Below are 14,989 nucleotides of genomic sequence, written 5' to 3' on the forward strand. Positions count from 1 at the left end.
CTCCCAGCCTCAGCAAGATATTGAGCGTTGCGCCTCATAGGAAACCTGGACACGAGCATGGCAACATTAAGTAAGAGCCATCTTGTGCGGAAGTTGTCTAATATGCGTTCCACCGACACCCTTCGGGGATAGAACCATGAAACGAGGGTCTGAGTGCGCTGGTCGATACTTGAATAGGTTCATGAACGATGCATTTTGTATGCACAAGCAACAACATGTTGCAGCTTATCAGCATATCGCAGACAAGAATAACTCAATAAGGCATACCAAAATCCCCACAATGTATGATATTGTAGCAGTGTTCATTGAAGGGCAATTTGTAGTGGGGGAATTTGATGTCAGGAAAATTCATGGTAACTCTTTTAGACAAATGGCAGGACCCTTTTTTTAGAGCCGACCGCATCTCTTCACAAAACACGTTTCTCCCTGACACACATGATCAAGAGATTTGCCGCGACTTCTCATTGGACGAGGGACTCTGGTAGTTTCACGTTCGCGTTTACCGCAGACACCCGCTGTCTCACCATGGGCAAGGCGTTGCCGGCGCTCTTCTAACGGCGATGACATGCCGTGCTTTGAAGGGTACCTCACAAGAGGGCTCACAGCTTACATGTGGATCGCTTTATGGGGCTATGTCAACAGAGTCGTCGGCTAGAGACTTAAGCGTAGGACACATATTTGCTTCTGTGGCCCAATAAATAGCAATACCTCCGAAATCACGTTCTCCATAACTTTTACTCGTACGAAGTGTTGTTCTATGCGCTTTCCCGCTCGGATTTATTTTTGTTCGCAATTGTGCAGCCGGCATCAAGTGTGTACAACCCACAGGATGTGAGAAAACGGTCAATATTTCCTCAGCCTGAAAACTCAGTCCAGCATTCACATTTTCAACCCGTAGTAATATGCACACAAAAGAGTACTGCGAGGTTTATTGGCTGTCGTCACATTCTGCTTGAAACTTAGGCCTTTCACGAGATTCCGCGGTCCACAAACATAAAACACTCTACAGTCAAGTTAATATATATTCCGAGGACACCATACGCGCTTTTCTTGCTTTTTCTGCGGAGGGCACCAGGTATTTCTGATTGTGTCAGCCTCATGCACCTTCTTTCGAAAGCATTAAGTGTTTGCTCCACACAACCTGCAGTTGCTAAATTTGCCATATTTCCTTCATTATAGGTTGGTCTGAATGCTAGGCGGACTCCCGAAATTGGGAGTTTTAGAAAAAATCACTTCTTCAAAAGCAAGCCAAATGTGAGAAAAATATTTCCGCGGTGAAAGAAAGACGCATTTTATTACCGTTTCTCGGCTATAATCACCAGCATGTACAATGTTTTCTCTGCTTCGTGTTCCTCGACACCGCTAGCTTCATTATCACCAAGTTCTTACAACACGGAACCGTTTTCATCTCCGTCTAGGGTGTCCGAGTTGGCACACTTTCGTAATTCCAGCCTTATATAAGCTCGGCGTAAATTCGAACCCCTGCTACAGCAGTCCGGTTCATCGTCATCATCAGCCTGGTTACGCCCACTGCATACTTCTCAAACTACCCCAGTCATGTACTAATTGTGGCCATGTTGTCCCTGCAAACTTCGTAATCTCATCCCCCCACTTAACTTTCTGCGGTCCCCTCCTACGCATCCCTTCGATTGGAATCCAGTACGTAACCCTTAATGACCATCGGGTATCTTCCCTCCTCATTACATGTCCTGCCCATTCCCATTTCTTTTTCTTGATTTCAACTAAGATGTCACTAACTCGCGTTTGTTCCCTCACAATCTGCTCTTTTTTATCCCTTAACATTACACCTTTCATTCTTCTTTCCATAGCTCGTTCCGTCGTCCTCAATTTGAGCAGACGCCTTTTCGTAAGCCTCCAGGTTTCTGCTCCGTGCGTGAGTACTGCTAAGATACAGCTGTTATATACTTTTCTTTTGAGGGAATATGGCAACCTGCTGTTTATGATCTGAAAATGCCTGCGAAACGCACCCCTGCCCATTCTTATTCTTCTGATTATTTCAGTCTCATGATCTGGATCTGCGGTCACTACCTATTCCAAGTAGATGTATTCCCTTACCACTTCCAGTGCCTCGCTACCTATCGTAAACTACTGTTCTCTTCCGTGACTGTTAAACATTACTTTACTTTCCTGCAGATTAATTTTTAAACCCACCCTTCTGCTTTGCTTCTCCAGATCTGTGAGCATGCATTGCAATTGGTCCGCTGAGTTACTAAGCAAGGCAATAATATCAGCGAATCGCAAGTTACTAAAATATTCTCCATTAACTTCTATCCCCAATTCTTCCCAATCCACGTCTCTAAATGCCTCCTGTAAGCACACTGTGAATAGCATTGGAAAACTCGTATCTCCCTGCCTGACGCCTTTCTTGATTGGGATTTTGTTGCTTTCTTTATGCAGGACTACGGTGGCTGTGGAGCCACTATAGGTATCTTTCAGTATTTTTACATACGGCTCGTCTACACACTGATTCCGTAATGCCTCCATGACTGTTGAGCTTTCGACTGAATGAAACGTTGTCTCGTAATCAATGAAAGCTATATATAAGGGTTGGTTATATTCCGCACATTTCTCTATCACCTGATTGATAGTGTGAATATGGTTTATTGTTGAGTAGCCTTTACGGAATCCTGCCTGGTCCTTTGGTTGACAGAAATCTAAGGTGTTCCTGATTCTATTTGCGATTACCTTAGTAAATACTTTGTATGCAACGGACAGTAAGCTGATCGGTCTATAATTTTTCATGTCTTTGGCGTCCCCTTTGTTATGGATTAGGATCATGTTAGCGTCCTTCCAAGATTCCGGTATGCTCGAAGCTATGAGGCATTGCCTATAGAGGGTGGCCAGTTTTTCTAGAACAATCTGTCTGCCATCCTTCAACAAATCTGCCGTTACCTGATCCTCCCCAGCTGCCTTCCCCCTTTGCATAGCTCCCAAGGCTTTCTTTACTTCTTCCGGCGTTACTTGTGGGATTTCAAATTTCTCTAGTCCATTCTCTCTTCCATTATCGTCGTGGGTGCCACTGGTACTGTACAAATCTCTACAGAACTGCTCAGCCACTTGAACTATCTCATCCATATTAGTAATGATATTGCCGGCTTTTTCTCTTAACACATACATCTGATTGTTGCCTATTCCTAGTTTCTTCTTCACTGCTTTTAGACTTCCTCCGTTCCTGAGAGCATGTTCAATTCTATCCAATATAAACTTCCTTATGTCAGCTGTCTAACGCTTGTTGATTAACTTGAAAAGTTCTGCCAGTTCTATTCTAGCGGTAGGGTTAGAGGCTCTCATACATTGGCGTTTCTTGACCAGATCTTTCGTCTCCCCCGATAGCTTACGGCACCCTGTCTAACGGAGTTGCCACCGTCTTCAACTGCCCACTGCTTAATGCCCGGTTCACTAACAGTGAAGTATGTAGCCATATCGACGGCATTTATACTAGCACCTGAACCTGTTCCGAGCAACGCCTGCAGCGTTTCAAGCCTCCTCCGTGTTGGCCTGTAGGCTATCCCACATTACGAACAGCCTCTCAAAGACAAAAGCAACATTTATTTTCTCCTCTTGGAGAGTGTCTTTCATCGATAGACAATATTCACCGGCTGCAGCCAAACCAAATCTTCTTATGTAAGCCCGACTGCTGCTTACTTATACATTATTTTGTTTAAATAGGCGTCTGCCTGTATTCGAGCTAATACGTTAGCTTAGATGTCCCAGGATTTTTAAACATGCCCCTTAAACCACGATAAATTGAGCCTTCTATGTCAAACCTCTGAATAAAAACTAATTGCATAGAAGTAGCTGCACTGCACTTAAAACAATTGAGAAATATTATCCGTACCTTTTTAAACGTACTCGAAAAATGGCCGTCTATACATTCGAGTAAATACGTAAAGCCGCTATAGATGTGCGTTCGCTGTTCGCGTTAAGTCTGGCGGCGGCATCAACCCAAACTGGTCCAGTTGCTCTTATATGCATGGAGCCATACCTGCACAATGCACCAGGAGACGAACATGTGCGTCTCCTCTTCGCCATTTGACTCCCAGATCTCGATAAAGGTGCGCACGAAGTCGCTGTTGTCGTTGCGAAGCAGGACGTCGTGTGTCGCGGCGACTCCGTAAGAAGACAGCGCGTCTCGCCAGCGGGTGAGCAGCGCCGGCCGGCCCTTGAAGATTGTGCTGTTCTCCAGCGCAGTGGTGCGCGCAGTCCGGTCACCCACGATGCTGGCCAGGGGATCCAGAAACTCGGAGTCCACGCGATCGGCGACTTCATAGGCTTCGCTCTGCAGTTTCCGGCGGTTAGCACGCAGTGAAGAGGAGTACAATGTGCATTCCTGACTGTTTAGGCAAGTAAGTACAACTGATGACCACAAGGGACAAACGAGCACCAAATATGCGCCAATTAACAAGCCCAAGTCTGTAGATACATGTCTGAACTCATAGGATTGAAAAAAATTGGAAGGCAATTCAATCGCGTGTTGAGGGTGAGAGCGTATCGGAATCGCTGTGCACTGCACTTTATCGCACTCCCCCTCGCGTAGCTAGGGCCAGTGAGAGGAGCGTTCACTCTTTCTTCACTCTTTTTTGTACAATTTATTTCGTAATATAGCGTATTCCGATACGGGGCTGGTAGTGGTCAATTGCTCACATTTGTCAAGAAGGGTGTTTGAGTCAACGTGCTTCTTCCCAGTGTTAGCGTATATACTTATTGACATAGTTTAATAAACAAGCTGAAGTAACATAAAATCTGCCTTCATGTTTCAATAATTACGTACATGCGGAAGAAGCCATCTATCGCCTGCTCACATTCCGCCACAACCACACCCACAGGAATTGAACTTTGGCCACCCTCCTTATCGGTGTGCTAGCAGTAGGCTAGTTTCGAACGCTCAATTAGCATCGAACCACGCAAAACTTGTCAGATAAGAAGCATGATTGCCAGCGCGTGCTGGCAACCCGATAAAACGCTCGCCTCGTTTATAGGAGGTCAGTTTTGCTTGATTTCAAAACGTATAACATAGCCTACATTGAACGGTTTTTGTTATCTAATTGGCTGTCACGATGCGAGAAGCACGCTCAAGTGGAGAGGATGTCGTTAGGCCCGAGCCAGCACATTGAAACTAGATAACCGGATGAAGAGGGTGGTGGCAGCCTCTGCGATTGGTCCACTTCCCCTTAGGGAGCTTGCAGCGGCTTCTCTAAAATCGAAGCGGCATGCAACGGAAGGTAAAAAAATGCCGCTAAACCAGATCCTCAGCAAAGAAGAGTTGGCAGAGCGATGTCGTACACGTGCCGAGAGGGATCGATAACGTTACATGGTCACGCAAGAAGTTTTGTTATACGCAAATAAACCCATGCTCTCCGGCAGGTGTGAGTGTGCGGGGCAGTGTGCGGCTATTCAGAAAAAGAATGGAGTTTTGTTGGGCATATAAATGCTTCTTTGACGCCCACACGTCACTTTCAGGCAATGAGTTATTGCGGTTCTGTGGCGTTCAATGACACACAGGTGATATGGGTGCAGCCTGAAACCTTTTCACCAATAGCTGAGTGTTAGGTCAAAAAGGAGTGGAATCAGAAATAATTATTTTTCTTTTGTTCAATCGAATCATGCATAATCAGTGCGCACTGGTCATGTCAGATTGCGAGCTATGGCGGTTTTCGTGACGTCGTGTGACAGACAGGCGAAGTAGGGTGGTCCAAAAGAGTTTTTGACCAATCGAGGAGGGCTAATTGCAGAATTGGAGTAGAACGTTTGCACTAGTTTTACTGTATAGCGCCCCTAGTCATTCACTGAATAACGTGCAAAGCACTGCGTTTGACTGCCATAAGTCCGCTTCTGCTGAAGGCATTAAAAATACCTTGCAGCAAAGAATTTCGGAACCAGTGTAATTTATAGTCAAGGGGAAAAGAGACGCTAAACAAAACTGCGCGGAGGCCCCGCCTTCTTACTCTCGCCTTCCATTTCTTTTTTTTTTTTTTGCACAGCGCGCTATTGTTGACGGTCTCTTGCGCGCGCTCTTGCGTTTTCCTCGTTTCGCGCAGCGCGTGATATTGAGGGTTGTGAACCAGAAAACCTCACTGGTGGTATAAGGCACTGCTATATACACGAACACAGGCAGAAGAAAGCGGGTCATAGAGCATGGCCGTGCGCCGCAACACGGAAGAAAAATGACTTAGTTTCGCTCGCAGCGATCTACTGAAGGATGTAGGAACAAGCACATCAAACGGAAGTGCATCTCTCTCGCTACGGTAGGAAGCAAAACAAGAACGTGCAAGCATTTTGTTTCTACGTTCTATTATTTGTCTAAACATTTATTCATCTATTGAAAAATTAATGAAATTATGGGGTTTTACGTGGGAAAGCATGATCTCATTAGAAGGCATGCCGAAGTGGGGGACTCTGAATTATTTTGACCACTTGGGATTTCTTAACGTGCACCTAAATCTAGGTAGACGGGTGTTTTTGCATTTTCGCCTCCATCTAAGTGCGCCGCCGTTGCCGGGTGTTGCTCTTAGAAGCACTACACAAAAGCCACTAAGCAACCACAGCGGGTTGCAACAGCCTAAACGAATAACTCATGTTGGCTTGAATATTTCTCGATCTGGCTTGAATAATTCACGTATCAGTATGGGTGACGTCACAGTGCCACCATGTACGTAGGCCATGGTGGGCAAATCGAGAGAAGGGCAAACGCCGTTCGGCTTGAAATTTAAGCTATTTCGGTGACGCGTAGGAATACTGAGCCGACACCATCGTGAGCGCGCCTTGTATGCACTACTCTTGGCAGCACAATGAGGCCAGACATGGTGAGAATCCTGTAAAGCCGACCCCCTTGGAGTGCTTTTCCGGCGAAAACGCGGCAGCTGGCCACGCGGCACCATCCGCCTGGAGGCCGGGGGTCGAAATCTAGCTATTCGCCGCCAATCAATCTGGGCTTGACATTGTCAGCCTGCCGCCCACCGGAAGCGGCGAACGCAGGCAGCCAGCAAGGTCCAATCAGGGCTCGAATACATCCGAGTTCTGGCCACCAAAATTCGCCGTGAGTATCCATAAAATGGTATGGCCACGAAAGCGGCGCGCGTCATGGATAATTACAGATCACAGGCTTGCACATGCGACGGGTATTATGGGACGTCACGTGCTCACTACAAGGACACTCGCAAAAGGGATTAGGGTGTGGCACGAGATTCAAGCGGCGATTCAAAGTGGCCCTGGCAATAAGTCAACCATGCATCATTACGGCGCCTTTATTGACATATGCGATTTGTTTACACAGACGCTCGCTGTTCCAGTGGCCGGTAAACAGCACTACATGCTGTGGTTCACTACGTTGATAGCGAATTGCACTAAGCAATGTTTTCTCGTAGCGTTGTCAGTTGAAGTAGGCAGCCATAGCGAGTATTCTCATCGCTCTCTTCTCTAACGATCAATGTTGGCAGGTGCCTTTTTGTTCGAAGTCGGGCATGGGGTCTCGGCGCAGTCCGGACTCAACCTGGGGTCAGTGCATTCGATTCCAGCGGCGTGGCCGAGAGGAATGGGGGGGGGGGGGGGCATTTGCTGTCCGAAAGTTATGAGAAATACCCGCCCTGAGTGTTCGTGACGCCGAAATGTTCGTGTCAGCGCAGGTCAGTGTCGATCGAGAGAGCGAGGAGGGACGGGCCGTTTGAGGCGTGCGAGCTTATAGGCTTTTGTGCCACTGGACTCACGAGCGTGCAGTCTATTGTGTGCAAATCGCGTTGATCAACCTGGTCATCTCAACCACTCTGCTCATAAACCCAGAGCGAACTCACCGCTGAAAAGTCGTCGCCGCCGCTTCCCAGGTTGTCGTTGAGAAGACCAACGTACGCTATACGCGCGGGCCGCCTGGCCTGCTGAGACGAGTGCTTGCGAGCAAGCATGCCAAACTCACGAGATAGTGTTAGCACGACGGTGTCGGTTTGTCGTCTCGATGAAGTGCTTCGGTAAAGGGTTTCACCCTTGCTGCCTGGAAAAATGCAAATTATTTTATTTGTTATCGAGAAGTCCTTTCACTTAAATACAAATAGCACAGATGTGTCAGAGGAGGCAGGAGACTCCAAGTGATCAACAGTTTGTTGTCACGAATCAGTGCTGGGCCGGAATTTTGTAGCGATGCCTTTTCCGATGCTATACTTTTGCAGGCTTGTCGCGCTTGGCCAGTGGTCAGAGCGACGGTCTGCCCACATTATCAACGGGATCAGGCAGCCGTGTGTGGTGCATAATAAGAATAGCATAGAATAAGGCATAAGGCATCGCTACAAAATAGCGGCCCTGCTCTGCTTTTATCCACGTTTCTTCAGGCGTTCCGCAGGGATCGGTTCTTGGAGCGCTTCTGTTTCTTATTTATATTCCTACGGAACAATATGTGCGATCACGAAAAGGCGAGCAGTGCGAAGACGACGACGTTGATGAGAAGCTAGCGCGGGCTGTTGCCTCTTGGCGAAGCGCAGCGTATTTTCTTGTAAATATACTTGCACATAGCTTTTCATCTGCGTCTTCCTACGTAACATATCTGGTGGAGGTGGACGTTCCCTGTACCTCGTCACGGAGCTTCGCAGTGGACGGTACGTCGAGCCTTCCTTCATGGCTGCCGGTGACGACAACCAGACTCCCCCGGCTCCGACACCTGCTGCCACTTCGACGACCTACATCACTCTCCCCGCTCCCCGTGATCCTGGCGTATTCTCGGGCAAAGATGGGGAAGACGTCGATGACTGGATCAGCCTGTATGAACACGTCAGCCGCAATAACCGGTGGGACCCTACTATTATGCTCGCCAACGTAGTCTTTTACCTCGGTGGCACACCTAGAGTTTGGTATCGCACACACGAAGATGAGCTCACCAGTTGGGATTCACTTAAGACACAGCTTCGGGACTTGTTCGGCAACCCCTACGGTCACCAACTTGCCACGCAGAAGGCGCTTTCCGACCGTGTGCAGACGTCAACAGAGCCCTATGTCCCGTACATTCAGGACGTCTTGGCTCTGTGCCGCAAAGTTGGCACCCACATGACTGAGTCAGACAAGGTTGCCCACATCCTCAAAGGCATTGCCGACGACGCCTTCAATTTGCTCGTTTGCAACAACGTAGCGACGGTGGATGCTGTTATAAAAGAGTGCCGCCACCTGGAACTCGCTAAAAGCCGACCTATTGACCAGCAGTTTGCCCGTCTGCCCAACACCCCAGCGACATCTTCCTGTGCCGACACTCCTCGTCCCAACAACACTGCCGATGTTACCAGGATCGTCCGGCGTGAGATCGAGGCCGCCTATCCGGCTGCCTTCGACTCCAGTCCCACCAACACATCTGCAGTGACGGTCTCACTGATCCAGGAAGTTGTTCGCCAAGAGTTCGAAAACATGGGTCTTCACACCATCTGCTCGGCCCATCGTCCTGATACCCGCCCGGCTTCTTCGATTCCGCCCCGTCCCGCACCTTCTTACCCACCACGTTTCCGCAACCCAGCCGAATGGCGCACTGCTGACGACAAGCCCATTTGTTTCCACTGCCATCGAATCGGGCACATTTCTCGGCACTGTCGCAATCGCTGGAGTTCTCCGACCCGGTCTACTTATACCGCCTACTCTCGCCCCCCAGGTGGCCCTTCTCGTCCCTATGCCGCACGCTCCGATAACGCCAGCGCTGATTCTCCTCCACCGAACCGCTCCTATTCTCGTTCGCCTTCTCCCCAACAACGACAATCTCACTCTCCCCAACCCCGTCGCTCCTATTCGCCGACTCCCTTCGTACGCCGCTCCCAGCCGGAAAACTAGACGATGCAGCGCCTCGAGGTGACGCTGCATTGCTCCCTACGCCGCCAAATCCTCTACTGACGTTGCCCACTCATCTGAACCTTCTTGACGTGCAATTCGACGGTGTTTCTGTGTCTGCAATTCATAGACACTGGGGCGCATTTGTCCGTAATGAGCGCTGACCTTCGTAACCGGCTCAAGAAAATTATCACGCCCGCCACGAAGCCTGTTGTCCGTGTCGCCGATGGCGGAACAGCCCCCGTAATTGGTATGTGTACCGCCCGCGTCTCCTTCGCCGATCGCTCACAATCGTGCTATTCACAGTCATCGTCCACTGTCCCCATGACATCATCCTCGGCTTAGACTTCCTCTCCGCACATTCTGCTCTCATCGATTGTTCCGCCAGTACTCTCCGCCTTGACCTGCCTGTTCTGGATCCTGCTGAACCACACCCCAGTCACCTCAGTTCCGTCGACTTCGTTCGCTTGCCACCTTCGGCACTGACCTACGTTGACCTAGTGTCTTCACCACCAGTCCCCGACGGTCACTACATCGCGGCTCCTATGCAAGACGTCCTCCTTAAACACGGGATCACAGTACCTCATACAGTTTTATCTATTACGGCGAATTGCGTCTGCCTGCCAGTGGTCAAATTTGGCTTGACGACACAAGTGCTGCCACGCGGAATGTCTCTGGCCCAGCTTTGCTCATTCGCGGATCACTCAGTAGCATCCATTGCAGTAGACGACCCTTCATCCGATGCTCCTCTACCGTCGCAGTCGGCAAATTGTACCATCGCTGACTTACAGAAAATGATTGCGCCCGACTTGCCGTCCGAGCATGCTCGTGAACTCTACCGCGTTCTGTTTTCCTACCATGATATTTTTGACTTTAACGATCGTCCTTTGGCCCAAACTACAGCTGTCAAACATCGCATTAATACCGGCGATGCCCCTCCTATTCATCGCCGCCCGTATAGAGTGTCGCCAGCTCAGCGTCAAGTTATTCACGCAGAAGTTCGCAAAATGCTTGCCAAGAACATTATTGAACCATCATATAGTCCATGGGCGTCACCTGTTGTACTGGTCAAAAAGAAGGATGGCTCATGGCGCTTTTCGTCGACTATCGGCACCTTAACAGGGTTACCAAAAAGGACGTGTATCCCCTACCTCGGATTGATGATGCCCTTGACTGCCTCCACGATGCTCGCTATTTCTCCTCTATTGACCTTCGCTCCAGCTACTGGCAGATTGCCGTGGACGATCTTGACCGCGAGAAGACAGCTTTTGTAACACCCGACGGTCTTTATCAATTCAAAGTGATGCCGTTCGGTCTATGTAACGCCCCTGCCACTTTTGAACGCATGATGGACTCCCTTCTTCACGGTTTCAAATGGTCCACGTGCCTGTGCTACTTGGATGACGTTATCATATTCTCCCCAACGTTCGCTACGCTCCTCGAGCGCCTCTCAGCAGTCCTGGACGTTTTTCGTCGAGCAGGTCTGCAACTCAACGCATCGAAGTGTCAATTCGGCCGTCGCCAGATTACCGTCCTTGGACATCTCGTTGACGCGAACGGAGTGCAACCGGACCCAGGCAAGATCCATGCTGTTGCGCACTTCCCTGTTCCGAAGTGTGTCAAGGATGTGTGTAGCTTCATCGGCCTTTGTTCATACTTCCGCCGTTTCGTGAGAAATTTCGCCGCCATAGCACGACCACTAACCGAGCTTTTGAAAAAAGACGCCCCTTTCCAGTGGGGCGATAACGAGGCCTCTGCATTCTCACATCTAATTGACATTCTCACAACGCCTCCCGTTCTGGCCCATTTCGATCCTTCTGCGCCCACCGAAGTCCGTACTGATGCCAGCGGTCACGGAATTGGCGCAGTAGTGGCACAACGCCAGCATGGCCATGATCGTGTTGTCGCTTATGCCAGCAGGCTCCTCTCACCCGCGGAGCGCAACTATTCCATCACTGAGCGTGAGTGTCTGGCCCTAGTTTGGGCGGTTGCGAAATTCCGCCCATACTTACATGGCCGACCCTTTTCCGTTGTCACAGACCATCACGCGCTTTGTTGGTTATGCTCACTGAAAGATCCTACAGGAAGACTTGGTCGCTGGGCCTTACGCCTCCAAGAATATTCGTATACTGTCACCTATAAATCTGGCCGTCTACACAAGGACGCTGACTGCCTGTCTCACTACCCGGTCGACGAGCCTGACGACGCCGACAGTAGTAGCGCCAACGGCATTCTCTCTGTGTCTGCCTTCGCTAACATCGCCGATGAGCAGTACCGAGACCTATCGCTGCGAGCACTTATCGAGCGTCTGCGCTCAACACCTACCGACACATCCGTTCGCCGATATGTCCTCCAGGGCGGCATTCTGTATCGAAGGAACTTCCTCCCTGACGGCTCTGATCTTCTTCTTGTCGTGCCAAAACAGCTACAACAGACTGTGCTCTTTGAGATGCATGACGCACCCACTGCAGGACATCTTGGGGTAACCCGCACGTACGACCACGTTCGCCGCCGCTTCTATTGGCATGGTCTCGCTCGCTCCGTTCGACGCTATGTTGCTGCCTGTGATCCCTGCCAGCGTCGGAAAACACCTCAGGTGCTACCTGCCGGTCATCTCCAGCCGATCACCGTCCCTGTAGAACCGTTCTTTCGTGTTGGATTAGACCTGCTCGGTCCCTGTCCCACGTCATCCTCTGGGAACAAATGGGTAGCCGTCGCGACTGATTACGCCACCCGATACGCTATCACTCGGGCTCTCCCTACCAGTTGCGCCACTGACGTCGTGGACTTTCTCTTGCGTGACATTATCTTGCTTCATGGCGCTCCGCGACAGCTGCTTACTGACCGTGGTCGAAACTTCCTCTCGAAAGTTATCGCTGACATTGTGCGTTCCTGCTCCATTCAACACAAACTGACTACCTCATACCATCCTCAAACCAATGGCCTGACAGGCACGACACCGCCGGATTTTCTCCATTTTATCTACTGTACGGTCGCGAACCTACCTTGCCCCTAGACAAGGCACTTCCTCCTGCTGCGATCTCGACAAGCGAGTATGCGCGCGACGCCATCGCCCTCACCGACCATGCACGCCAGCTTGCCCGTGCTCGACTGACGGCCTCACAAGCTACTCAGCAGTGTCATTACAACGCCCGCCATCAGGACGTACAGTTTTCGCCTGGTGCGCTCGTGCTCCTGTGGTCGCCCTCCCGTCACGTCGGACTTTCGGAGAAGCTCCTTTCGCGATACACAGGGCCCTACCGCGTGCTGCTTCAGGTGACGCCTGTGACTTACGAAATTGCTCCTGTGGGTTGAACCTCGTCCTCTCTTCTGGCATCAAGTGATGCCATGCATGTCAGTAGGCTCAAGGCCTACTACACTGCTTCCGAGTCCGATCTTTAGTCGCTCCGGGACGGCGCTTTTGCAGCCGGGGGTAGTGCTACGGAACAATATGTGCGATCATGAAAAGGCGAGCAGTGCGAAGACGACGACGACGATGAGAAGCTAGCGCGGGCTGTTGGCTCTTGGCCAAGCGCCGCGTATTTTCTTGTAAATATACTTGCACATAGCTTTTCGTCTGCGTCTTCCTACGTAACAATATCAATGATTTGGCATCTCGCTTAAAATCTAACGTTCTTTAATTTGCTCACGACTTTGCTATTTTTCGCGAAATAAGGACTGTTAGTGGCATTACCCTCTTACAGTCCGATCTTGATGCTGTTACTACCTGGTGCAAACATGGTTAATGGAACCTAACACTAGCAAATGTAAAACAATGCATACTTCTCGCACTAAAGCCTCCACATCTCCTTTTTATCTTAACAATGTTCAATTAGAATGAGTCATCTCGTACAAATACCTTGGCATTCACATTGCCACTAACTTAACCTGGAACCTTCACACGGAACATAAATTCAGCAACGCAAACCGCATGTTAGGTTACTTACGTCGCAACTTCCTTAGAGCGCCATCGTCACTTAAGCTATTGCTGTACAAAACACTAATACGTTCCAAGAAAGAATACGCATACTCGATATGGGATCCAAGTCAGAATAAACTTGTAAAGGCACTAGAACTAGTTCAAAATACCTACGTTATGTTCATTCTGTTTAACTACAATCGAACGGCAAGTGTTACTGCCATGAAGTCTAATGTTGCCCTCCCATCCCTTTCTACGTGCCGCCAAAAATCCCGACTAACTCTTTTTCATAAGTTTGATTATCATCCTGTTCTGTGCGACCAATTTATCTATAGGCTACATTACTGATCCCATCGCATCGACCACAGCCACAAGGTTGCAATTGACATTTGAAACACTAAACATTTCTTTCACACTTTTTTGCCAAGGACTAATCGCGGTTATAATCATCTTCCTTCTGATGCAGTATCTATCAGTGATAACCAACACTTCCGAAATTTTCTAGCTTACAATGTATAAACAGAGTCGTTGTAATGTCGGTTTTTCATGTTGTTATGCTAATATTTTATGGATTTTTAATGATATATTAACAATGTATTATGAGAGAATATTGTATTTTTCTTTTACGTTTTGCTGGTATATAAACACCAATCTCCTCTGTAATGTCCTCGCCCTGAGGGTATCATAAACAAATAAACAAACAAATAAATAAATAATAAATAAATAAGCTGTGTGCGAACAAGGAAAGCACCAACATGGAACCAACTTTCCCGAAAGGCTACTTGCCTTCGTAAGCCACAGTCAGTGCATTTCTGTTCTGAGAATTACATATTTCATTTCACACCCATCACCAGCGGTTTCCTTTCGCTATATATGTATACAGCATTATTACGCATGAACAATGTTCGCGGCCCCGCGGTTGCAATTGATTCCATAAAGCACAACTGACGTGATGCACACCGATGAGCGATACCTTAGCTTGCCAAAGCGTTTGGTGGCGTCTCTTCACACAAGATCTATGGCAGCTACGATAATTACCAGAAGTTCAGAGTAGTAGGGTGGAACCTCCCGGGACTGCATAAATTAGGTTATCAGTGACGTTGTAATTGAAGGTCCCGGATTATTTTGACCAATTCGCATTCTTTACCCTTCACAGAAAGTACGGTGCAAGCACGTTCTTTTATTGCAAAAGAAATTACATGGACACTCCAGGCGCATTTCGGTCGTCGCCGTCTGCATCGCCGTCGCTGTGTTCTTCCTCAT

The sequence above is a fragment of the Dermacentor andersoni genome, chromosome 6 (genome assembly GCF_023375885.2).
Source record: "Dermacentor andersoni chromosome 6, qqDerAnde1_hic_scaffold, whole genome shotgun sequence".
Classification (NCBI taxonomy): domain Eukaryota; kingdom Metazoa; phylum Arthropoda; class Arachnida; order Ixodida; family Ixodidae; genus Dermacentor; species Dermacentor andersoni.